We start from the raw sequence: 12,617 nt of genomic DNA on the forward strand, positions 1-12,617 counted from the left end.
CGAAACCAAATTGCCCGCATCTCGTGGTCGTGCGGTAGCGTTCTCGCTTACCACGCCCGGGTTCCCGGGTTAGATTCCCGGCGGGGTCAGGGATTTTCTCTGCCTCGTGATGGCTGGGTGTTGTGTGCTGTCCTTAGGTTAGTTAGGTTTAAGTAGTTCTAAGTTCTAGGGGACTGATGACCATAGATGTTAAGTCCCATAGTGCTCAGAGCCATTTTTGAAACCAAATTGATGGCACACTAGTATAGAAAATGTCAGGACTTTCAGGGGAGCAGACTGCGATTCTGATCATTTTCTTGTAGTTGCCAAAGTTCACCAACGCCTATCTACAGCAACATCAAGGTGTCACAATGCTGAACTTGTTAGGTTCGACACTGACAAGCTAAAGGATGAAAACTTTAAAAGAAGGTACATGACAGAAATTTCAAATAGGTTTGATGCTCTCATGGCACACGAAGATCAAGGTGAGGATGTAAATAAACAGTGGATCACTGTGAGGAATAGTATCAAAGAGGCAGCGAAGGTCACAATAGGTACAATTAAGAAGAACAGGAGGAAACCGTGGTTTGATGAGGAATGCAAGAAATTGGTAGAGGAAAGGAGAAAAGCGCAATTAGATTGGGATAGAATGGGAGACAGAAAACGAGAGGAGTTCTTGAACATGAGAGGGGAAGTTGGTCGTAGGCTACGGGCAAAGAAGAGGGATTATTTGAACAATCAAATTTTAAAAAAATGGAAACAAACTGTAAAACAAAAACATTAGGGAACTTTACCTAGACATAAATGGATATAGGAAGGGCTTCAAGGCTAGGACAACTGCACTTCGAGGGGATGCCGGGGGAATACTGACAGACCCCAGTGCTATATTAAGTAAATGGAGGGCGTATTCTGAGCATCTATTAAATGTACACCAGGAAGCAGGAAATGAGCAGGCGTACGAAATACATACAGCAGAACCCCAGATACCTGAGACAACGTTCAAGGAAGTTAAGAGATGCAACCAACAAATTGAAAAACCATAAAGTACCAGGATCAGATTGCATAACTGCAGAATTAGTTAAAAATGGGGGACAGAAATTGGTGGAAGTAGTTCACAAAGTGATAACTAAAGTATGGAACTGAGAGATGATACCTGAAGAGTGGCAGGAGTCGATTCTGATCCCAATTTTTAAGAAGGGCGACAAAATGGATTGTAGTAATTATAGAGAGATACCACAATTACCAGTAAGTTCCAAAATTTTCTCGAATATTCTGCTAAGCAGGCTTACACTATATGCAGATGAAATTGTGGGGGATTACCAAGTTAGCTTTCAGAGGAACAGATCAACTATAGACCAAAATATTCACCCTGCGTCAAATTTTGGAAAAGAAATGGGAACACAATAAACCAGTTCATAATCCTTCCATAGATTTTACAAAAACATATGATTTAGTATTGCAATCAAAATTGTACAGAATTCTTTTGGAACTTGGAATACCAAAGAAGTATGTTAGACTTATAGAAGCGAGTTTGAAAAACACAAAAGGTAGAGTACGCGTGGGGAAATTGGAGTCAGAAGAATTTGTAATAAAGAACAGACTTAAGCATGGAGATGCCCTGTCTCCGCTACTTGTTAATTTAGTCCTAGAATATATTGTACGAATGGCAGCAAATAATTCAGAGGGTGTGGAGTTAAATGGAAATATTAAGATATTATGGTATGCAGATGATCTAAACATCATTAGCGATAGGAAAGAATCTGTAAAGCCAATGCGAATGCGTTAATCAAGGCTAGTGAAGATGTAGGTCTAATGATAAGTGAAGACAAAACTAAATACCTGGTTACTACTAGAATGCCAACAGCAGTAGATCAGGAAATGTTAAGACTTGGAGACATGCAGTTTGAAAAAGTGAACACATTTAAGTATCTAGGCGTGGACATCACTTCGAGAAATGAGCTTGAATCCGAACTGAAGAAGAGATTACGGGCGGGAAATGCGTGCTACTTCTCACTGAATAGATTGTTTTCATCACGGATATTGTCTAGGAATTTGAAGATTAGAATATACAAAACTATTATTCTACCAGTTATGCTGTATGGGTGTGAGACTTGGTCTCTCACTGTGCAAAATTAAAAGCCGTTTCGAGTATTTGAAAACAAAATTTTGAGGAAAGTTTTCGGAGCAAAAAGGGATGACATTAGCGGAGAGTGGCGGAAACTGCATAACGAAGAGGTTCACGAACTCTATTCAAGCCCTGACATAATCAGTATTATTAAATCACGTAGGCTGCGATGGGCTGGTCACGTAACTCGAATAGATGAGGGCAGGGCAGCGCGCAGAGTACTGGTAGGGCACTTAGAGGGAAAACGTCCTGTGGGGAGACCGAGGCGTAAATGGGAGGACAATGTGAAGGCTGATTCGAGGAGCCTAGATATTGAAGGTGAATGAAAGGAAATAGCCCAAGACAGGGACAGATGGCGAAAATACGTTGCTGCGGTAATGGACTCTCGAGTCCGGTATGACCAGTGAGTGATTGGGTGTGAGGATGTTTTGTAAGACTCCTCTTGACAGATCAGGAGTGCACTCCACACAGGCAGCAGTTACTCGTATAGCAGAAAACTTGTGAAGTGCAGATGGGGTTTTTTACGCCAGACGATAGTTTGGGGTCCTCTGAGGAACGCTCTCTAGTCGGTATGCAGTGAGTGAAATGAGACTGCGACCGTTAAAACTTCGACACTAAATTGCCTGACTATTCGTAAACAAGTTCCTGAATTTATGATCTTCCAGGAAAGTGGTCACGGTCAAACCCGAAGTAGAGAGCTCCGAAATATTTAACGAGGCATGGAATGTATATCGAATACACCGTTTAGACGCCATGAGCGGGTGAGGATTCGTCGATACACACAATATTTTTGTAGAATGCGAGTTCGAAACTGAACCTGACTGTGAAGTTATCTGGACGTTGGCCCAGATGGACTCAAGTTAATCTTCCTATGTTTGTAGCAGACATCCTATTTCGCCGTAGCCTGCGGTTGTGAAATCATTCAAAGGAAGTCTACATCTACATCTACATCTACATTTATACTCCGCAAGCCACCCAACGGTGTGTGGCGGAGGGCACTTTACGTGCCACTGTCATTACCTCCCTTTCCTGTTCCAGTCGCGTATGGTTCGCGGGAAGAACGACTGTCTGAAAGCCTCTGTGCGCGCTCTAATCTCTCTAATTTTACATTCGTGATCTCCTCGGGTGGTATAAGTAGGGGGAAGCAATATATTCGATACCTCATCCAGAAACGCACCCTCTCGAAACCTGGCGAGCAAGCTACACCGCGATGCAGAGCGCCTCTCTTGCAGAGTCTGCCACTCGAGTTTGTTAAACATCTCCGTAACGCTCTCACGGTTACCAAATAACCCTGTGACGAAACGCGCCGCTCTTCTTTGGATCTTCTCTATCTCCTCCGTCAACCCGATCTGGTGCGGATTCCACACTGATGAGCAATACTCAAGTATAGGTCGAACGAGTATTTTGTAAGCCACCTCCTTTGTTGATGGACTACATTTTCTAAGGACTCTCCCTATGAATCTCAACCTGGTACCCGCCTTACCAACAATTAATTTTATATGATCATTCCACTTCAAATCGTTCCGCACGCATACTCCCAGATATTTTACAGAAGTAACTGCTACCAGTGTTTGTTCCGCTGTCATATAATCATACAATAAAGGATGCGGTCCATAACACGGAAATATCCATATCATACAATATTAGCTGGAGACGAGTATAGCCTACTGAGTATAGGTTCGGACGTCTATAGATTCACTGCAGTTCGTTCTGAGAGACAGACTTGTGAAGTTGTTCTGAATACGTTTTCTGAAAACTATGCTGAGCAACTAGTTCGACAACCCACAAATGCTGGAACAATTTTAGACCTTGTTGCTGCAAACAGACCTGACATTATCGACAGCGTTAGTATCGAGATAGGGATCAGTGACCACTATATAATCATACGGACAATGATTGCTAGAGTTAATAAATTCATCAATAAAGCTAGGGTAGTATTTATACTGGGTAGAACGGATACACAGTTGTTATCCTCCTACTTACCTAATGAATGGACAATTCCAATATGACAAACGTAGATGAATTATGAGCAAAGATTAAACGGATTGTAAATCGTGCTCTGGAGACGTAGGTGCCAAATAATTGAATTAATTTCGGAAAAGACTCGCCGTGGTTTAGTAACAAAATTCGAAAAATGCTGAGGAAGCAGAGATTGTTGCTTTCCCAGTTCAAAAAAGAACGTTGGAATGTCAGCAAAAATAAGTCAGTAGAAATTCGTGCATCTATAAAAAGATCGATGTGCGAATCATACAGCAACTTCCATCACCATACCTTAGCGAAAGATCTGACCGAGACCCGAGAAAAACCTGGCCCTACGCAACATTACTAAGTGTGTCGAAGGCTTGTACTTAATCACTTTTCGACACTTCTGGTGTGGCAATACAGGCCCGCAAAAGGAAAGCTGAAATCTTAAATTTTGATATTAAGAAATCATTCACGCAGGAGCATCGTACAGACATACAGTCATTTATGCATCAGCTTAGCTTCCCGTATGGCGGATATAATAACAAGTATTCCTCGTGTAGTAAAGTCACTTGAAGTGTTAAAAACAAATAAGTCACCAGCTCCGGGTGGAATCCCAGTTCGGTTTTACAGAAAGTACTGCACTGTACTGGCCCGTTACTTAGCTTACATTTATCGTTAATCTCTCAGTGCGAAGTCTCAAGCGACCCAACTACAAAATGATTTAGAGAGAAATTCTGTATGGTGCGAAAAGTGGCAATTGGCACTAAACAAAGAAAAGTGCGAAATCATCCACAAGGGTACTAAAAGAAATCCGATAAATTTTGGGTATACGATAAAACGCACAAATCTAAGGGCTGTCAATTCGACTAAATACCTAGGAATACCAATTACGAGCAACTTAAATTGGAAAGACCACATATATAATATTGCGGGGAAGGCGAAACAAAGACTGCGCTTTGTTGGCAGAATACTTAGAAGATGCGACAAACCCACTAAAGAGACAGCCTACACGGCATTTGTCCGTCCTCTGCTGGAATATTGCTGCGCAGTGTGGGATCCTTACCAGGTAGGATTGACGGAGAACATCGAAAAAGTGCAAAGAAGGGCAGCTCATTTCGTGTTATCGCGCAATAGGGGTGTGAGTGTTACTGATATGATACGTGAGTTGGGGTGGCAGTAACTGAAACAAAGGCGGTTTTCTTCGTGGCGAGATCTATTTACGAAATTTCAATCACCAACTTTCTCTTCCGATTGCGAAAATATTTCGTTGACACCCACTTGCGTAGGGAGAAGAGATCATCATAATAAAATAAGAGAAATCAAAGCTCGAATGGAAAGATTTAGGGTTTCCTTTTTCCCACGCGCCATTCGAGAGTGGAATGGTAGAGAAATAGTATGAAAATGGTTTGATGAACCCTCTGTCAGGCACTTAAGTGTGAATTGCAGAGAAACCATGTAGATGTAGATGTGGGAAAAAGCACAAGTTGGTTTCTTTATGTAAGAAGTGTAAAAGAACGGGCCTGCAAAATTACAGATAAATATCCTAAACACCAATTTGCTACATAATTCTTGAACATATTCTAAGTTCGAATGTAATAAATTTCCCTGAGACAGAAAAGCTTCTGTCCGTAAGTCAGTACGGGTTTAGGAAGCATCGCTTGTGCGAAACTAAGCTTGCCTTTTCTCGCATATTGTGCTGCGAACCATATGAACGGCAACAGAATATCCCGTATTCCTATATTTCCGGAAAGCTTTGGACACGGTGTCCCCACTGCAGACTGCTGACGCAGTTCCGAGCATACAGCATAGGTTCTCAGTTGTATGAGTGGCTCGAAGGCTCCTTACGTAATACAACCCAGAGTGTGACAGGTTCGCTCTTGTTCTCCATATTCAGAAATGATTTGATGGATATGGTGAGCAGCAACCTGCGACTGTTTGCTGATGACTCTATAATATACAGGTAAGTATCGTCGTTGAATGACTGTAGAAGGATGTAGAATGACTTAGACAGAATTTCTATTTGGTGAGATGAATAGCATATTGCTCAAAATGTAGGTAAATTAATTTAATGCAGACGAATAGGGAAAGCAATTCTGTAATATTCGAATATAACGTTAGAGGTGTGCTGCTTGATGCATTCACATCCAACAAATACATAGGCGTAACACTGGAGAGCGATATAAAGGGGAACGAGCATTTAAGGACTGTAGTATGGAAGGAGAATGGTCGAATTCGGTTTATTGGGAGAACTTTAGGAAAGAAAAGCTCACCTATGAAAGAGACCACGTGCAGAATATTAGTGCGAGTCATTATTGAATACTGTTTGTAGTGTTTAGGAAACCACACAGTTGGATTACAGGAAACCGTCGAAGCAATGCAGAGACGTGTTATTAAATTTATTTCCGGTAGGTTAGATGAATACATTAGCATTACGTACATGCTTTGAAAAGTCAAAAGGGAATCTCTAGAGAACAGACGACGACCTTTATGCGAAACAATGTTGAGAAAATTTAGAGAACCGGCATTTGCAGCTGCCACCAACTTACATTCGCATAAGGGCCGTAAAAACAAAGTTAAGATAATTAGGACTCGTACGAATTAATATAGACAGTCGTTTTTCCCTTGCTTCATTTGCGACTGGAACAGGAAAGGAAATCACTAGCATTAGTACAAGGTAGCCTAACCTCCGCCAGGCAACGTATGGTGGCTTGCAGAGTATGTATGTAGATGTAGGTGAAGCAGATGTAAGTAAACTCATAGCATGCTGTTTGAAACTTCGGGTGGGAACCTGTAAGGGAGTGGGTTATTAGGAGCTGGGGAAGTAAGACAAACGTTTTAAGAATCTGATTGAGAAACCAGGAAGGATAAAGAGTTGCGCGAAATGCGAGTTACTGTAATATAGTAACAAAATAAACAAGTGGAGTGACTGATGTAGAAATTATCTATAGGAACGAATAATAGGTAGCTGGCATCCGTATCAAGTAACGAGATCAATAATTAGTTTTTACGAGGAACTCTGGGAACTAATAGGTGTAAACCAAAACCACTAAGAGACATTATGTATTTAATACCCGCGTTTTCATCTACATACAGGTTTCTTACACTCACGATATTTTCACGCGGAGATCAGAGGTCTACAGCGTATGTTAAACGAATACCCAGCAATTACTCTAATGGCCTTATTATGAAGCAACAGGACGTTTTGAATGTAAAAAGACTTGTTCCACAAAAAAATATCATATCTAGCGAAGAACTAGAGTCCAAGGCCAGTGCATAATACAGGTTCCTACGAGTTCTGAGTGGAAGATTTCCTGAAATTCTTCCACCTCTGGGGAAAAGTTCTTGAGTTCGAAATTTTTTATCTACGCCTACCTATTTCGTAAGCAGACCGGGAAAAATTAGACCCCCCCCCCAAAAAAAGACATATGTAATGCTAATACCACGTAGCACCGCATTTAACAATCTTTATAATTCTGTGAGGAAGGGAGTCTACAAGTTTCTTTAGGCAGACCATTACATGTCGAAGCCACTCTTTGGTCATTAAATCCTGTAGAGAGTAGAGCTACCGAACTGCAGGAATGTTGGCTATTAGTTTCACCTGCTGTTCCAAATAGTCCCATATGGTTTGTATGAGATAAACACTGGGTGATTTAGCGGGTCAGTCAAACTACACTGAAGAGCCAAAGAAACTGGTACACCTGCCTAATATCGTGTAAGGCCCCCGCGAGTACGCAGAAGTGCCGCAACACGACGTGCATGGACTCGACTAATGTCAGAAATACTGCCGGAGGGAACTGACACCATTAACCCTGCAAGGCTGCCCATAAATCCGTAAGAGGGAGTGGAGCGCAGCACGTTGCAAGGCATCCCAGATATGCTCAATAATATTCATGTCTGGAGACTTTGGTGACCGGCAGCAATGTTTAAACTCAGAAGAGTGTTCCTGAAGCCACTCTGTGGCAATTCTAGACATGTGTGGCGTCGCACTGTCCTGCTGGAATTGCCTAAGTCCGTAGGCATGGACAATGGACGTGAATGGATGCAGGTGATCAGACAGGATGCTTACATATGTTTCACGTGTCAGAGTAGTATCTAGATGTAGGCCTGTAAGGGATCCCATATCACTCCAGCTGCACATGTCCCATACCATTAGAGCCTCCACCAGTTTGAACAGTCCCCTTCTGGCGTGCAGGGTTCATGGATTCATGAGGTTCTCTCCAGACCCATACTCGTCCATTCGCTCGATACAATTTGAAACGAGACTCGTCTGAACAGAAACATGTTTCCAGTCATCAACAGTCCAATGTCGGTGTTGATGGGCCCAGGCGAAGCGTAAAGCATTGTGTCCTGCATTCATCAAGGGTACACGAGTGGGCCTTCGGCTCCGAAAGCCCATATCGATGAATGGTTCGTACGCTGACACTTGTTGATGGCCCAGCATTGAAATTGCAGCAGCTAGCGGAAGCGTTGCACTTCTGCCACGTTAAACAATTCTCTTCAGTTTTCCTTGGTCACGTTCTTGCAGGATCTTTTTCCGGCCGCCGCGATGTCGGAGAGTGGATGTTTAACCGGATTCTTGATATTCACGGTACACTCGTGAAATGGTGGTATGGGAAAATCCCTACTTCGTCGCTACCTCAGAGATGCTGTGTCCCATAGCTCGTGCGCCGACTGTATCACCCCGTTCAAACTCACTCACATCTTGATAACGTACCATTGTAGCAGCAGTAACCGATCCAACAACCGCGCCAGACATTTGTTCTTACATAGGCGTTGCCGACCGCAGCGCCGTGTTTTGCCTGCCTGCATATCTCTGTACTTGGATACGCATGCCTATAACAGTTTCTTTGACGCTTCAGTATAGGAACGTATGTGTACAACTCTGTGAGCAGCTTGTTGTCACCTTGTAACACGGGAGTATTCACGTCACAGTCATCACGAAGATGTTGAGGAGGGGCAAAATTTGTTCACTGACATTGTTGAAATAAACAGCCTGGTTCACGCCAACTGTAAACTGAATGAGTGGGGCCAAGTCAAGGTACGAAAAATACCCCAAAACATCATAGGGACAATGCCCAGCCTATTCTCTCCACACACTTAGGATTAAACGCTTTATTAGATCGTCGGTGCCCTCGATGACTTAGACCATATAGTCCACACAACGAAGGAAAATTAGGGGGAAAATCGTGTAGTCGCTAATTTTTGCATAGAGCTGGGAGAAAGCGTCATGAAAACATACCGAAAGTTTCCTTTAAAAATATTTTTCGTTTGATCTATTTTTGAAATCACACTTGCTTGGCTGGTTGGTTGTAACTTCACGGTTGTTTGGCTTTGGGTGACATCGTGCATTCACGACATGAGAGAAATCAAATATACGTGCCTGCGAGAATACAGCATGAATTTGGCCGTGTTACGTAATCTTTCTAAAAATGTGCAAACTTATTAAATCCTGCATTTTACTATTAATCTCTTTAGTTAAACAAAGTTGTCCCTGAACGATCTGACTAATAATGCTGTTCATGAAGTCGTCCCTGTACGTTGATAACATTTGTAGCAAACTGATCCTGAAATGAAACGATCTTATTTCGTAACGTAATTGCTTTGACCCAGGGTGCTTGCTGCTCTCAGTGCGGCAACTGCAAATTTCTAACTACAGTTGCTGAGAGCTTAGTGCAATGCTCCAGACAACAAGTAAACTTCTTTAGTCTCATGACTGAGTAAATAAAAATGATCTGGACCGAAGGTGTGGACGATGCTCTTAGGTGAAATATTTCTTTAACAAACTGTTTTTAAACCATCTAATATATTACTAATTGTATGAAAATCATGTTACAACGTTCTTAAACACTGACAAAGGGTAACACTGATACCAGACTCGTACTCTCACAAATGTTAGACAAAACATTAATTAACATGAAAATACCTTACAGTAAAATTTACTCAGTCCTTAATGAAAAATCTAAAGTTTCCTGATAGGGGTCCGCTGCTCGTGGCCGTGCAGTAGCGTTCTCGCTTCCCACGCCCGGGTTCCCGGGTTCGATTCCCGGCGGGGTCAGGGATTTTCTCTGCCTCGTGATGACTGGGTGCTGTGTGCTGTCCTTAGGTTAGTTAGGTTTAAGTAGTTCTAAGTTCTAGGGGACTGATGACCATAGATGTTAAGTCCCATAGTGCTCGGAGCCATTTGAACCTGATAGGGAGGTCTCATTCAACAATGATTCCAAATTATGCGCGACTGCAGTGCCACTAAATAAAAAATATTACCTTCATTCCTCTTCATACGCTTTTTTAATATCCATACGTCTCATCTAAATCACCAGTCGAACTTCTCTCCTGTCTTACAATATTCAAACACAGATCATTTTACTTAAACACAGATGCACATATCTTTACGTCTACATTGCCACGGGTCCTTTGCTCCACGTCTCTCTCACTACTCCACTAACGACAGAACTAGCGCGCTCCTCGCTGGCAAGCAGCGATGACAAAGACAAGCACATCTCCCAGCGACACAGCTACTGTGATCAAAGACTTCGCGTAAATAATAAGCTATTCAAAATTGTCGCTTAGCGTTTGATATATCCAAAGTATGTACAAATTGCGAAAATGTAAATAACAAACTCCCAATAGACCTGTTTCAGTACTGCGAGTGTCGTTCAATAAACAATACAACACTTTTTTTCTCAGCGAGTTTTGCCGGCAGCTGTGGCCGAGCGGTTCTAGGCGCTTCAGTCCGGAACCGCACTGCTGTTACGGTCGCAGGTTCGAATCCTGCCTCGGGCATGGATGTTTGAGATGTCCTTAGGTTAGTTAGGTTTAAGTACACTCCTGGAAATTGAAATAAGAACACCGTGAATTCATTGTCCCAGGAAGGGGAAACTTTATTGACACATTCCTGGGATCAGATACATCACATGATCACACTGACAGAACCACAGGCACACAGACACAGGCAACAGAGCATGCACAATGTCGGCACTAGTACAGTGTATATCCACCTTTCGCAGCAATGCAGGCTGCTATTCTCCCATGGAGACGATCGTAGAGATGCTGGATGTAGTCCTGTGGAACGGCTTGCCATGCCATTTCCACCTGGCGCCTCAGTTGGACCAGCGTTCGTGCTGGACGTGCAGACCGCGTGAGACGACGCTCATCCAGTTCCAAACATGCTCAATGGGGGACAGATCCGGAGATCTTGCTGGCCAGGGTAGTTGACTTACACCTTCTAGAGCACGTTGGGTGGCACGGGATACATGCGGACGTGCATTGTCCTGTTGGAACAGCAAGTTCCCTTGCCGGTCTAGGAATGGTAGAACGATGGGTTCGATGACGGTTTGGATGTACCGTGCACTATTCAGTGTCCCCTCGACGATCACCAGTGGTGTACGGCCAGTGTAGGAGATCGCTCCCCACACCATGATGCCGGGTGTTGGCCCTGTGTGCCTCGGTCGTATGCAGTCCTGATTGTGGCGCTCACCTACACGGCGCCAAACACGCATACGACCATCATTGGCACCAAGGCAGAAGCGACTCTCATCGCTGAAGACGACACGTCTCCATTCGTCTCTCCATTCACGCCTGTCGCGACACCACTGGAGGCGGGCTGCACGATGTTGGGGCGTGAGCGGAAGACGGCCTAACGGTGTGCGGGGCCGTAGCCCAGCTTCATGTAGACGGTTGCGAATGGTCCCCGCCGATACCCCAGGAGCAACAGTGTCCCTAATTTGCTGGGAAGTGGCGGTGCGGTCCCCTACGGCACTGCGTAGGATCCTACGGTCTTGGCATGCATCCGTGCGTCGCTGTGGTCCGGTCCCAGGTCGACGGGCACGTGCACCTTCCGCCGACCACTGGCGACAACATCGATGTACTGTGGAGACCTCACGCCCCACGTGTTGAGCAATTCGGCGGTACGTCCCCCTCGCTCAAAGTCCGTCAACTGCACATACGGTTCACGTCCACGCTGTCGCGGCATGCTACCAGTGTTAAAGACTGCGATGGAGCTCCGTATGCCACGGCAAACTGGCTGACACTGACGGCGGCGGTGCACAAATGCTGCGCAGCTAGCGCCATTCGACGGCCAACACCGCGGTTCCTGGTGTGTCCGCTGTGCCGTGCGTGTGATCATTGCTTGTACAGCCCTCTCGCAGTGTCCGGAGCAAGTATGGTGGGTCTGACGCACCGGTGTCAATGTGTTCTTTTTTCCATTTCCAGGAGTGTAGTTCTAAGTCTAGGGGACTGGTTACCTCAGATGTTACGTCCCATAGTGCTTAGAGACATTTGAACCATTTTCGGCGAGTTTCAGTTGAAAAAAATTCAAAATTTGTTGTGGGACATCGTGAAATATTACCGTTTCAGGCCCTACAGTTTCATGAAGTTCCAATAGGTGGTAGCTCACAATGTAACCTCAAAATGACGTCTGTAACAGAGGAGCGTTCAAAGCAGAAAGCTGTCAGTGAATTTCGTTTGGCGTAAAATCAGAGAATTGAAAATACTCATTGGTGGTTTCAGAATATGTACGGAGACCTGGGAGTGAACAAAAACACTGCGAGTC

This window comes from Schistocerca cancellata, chromosome 7 (assembly GCF_023864275.1).
Source record: "Schistocerca cancellata isolate TAMUIC-IGC-003103 chromosome 7, iqSchCanc2.1, whole genome shotgun sequence".
In the NCBI taxonomy this organism is placed as follows: domain Eukaryota; kingdom Metazoa; phylum Arthropoda; class Insecta; order Orthoptera; family Acrididae; genus Schistocerca; species Schistocerca cancellata.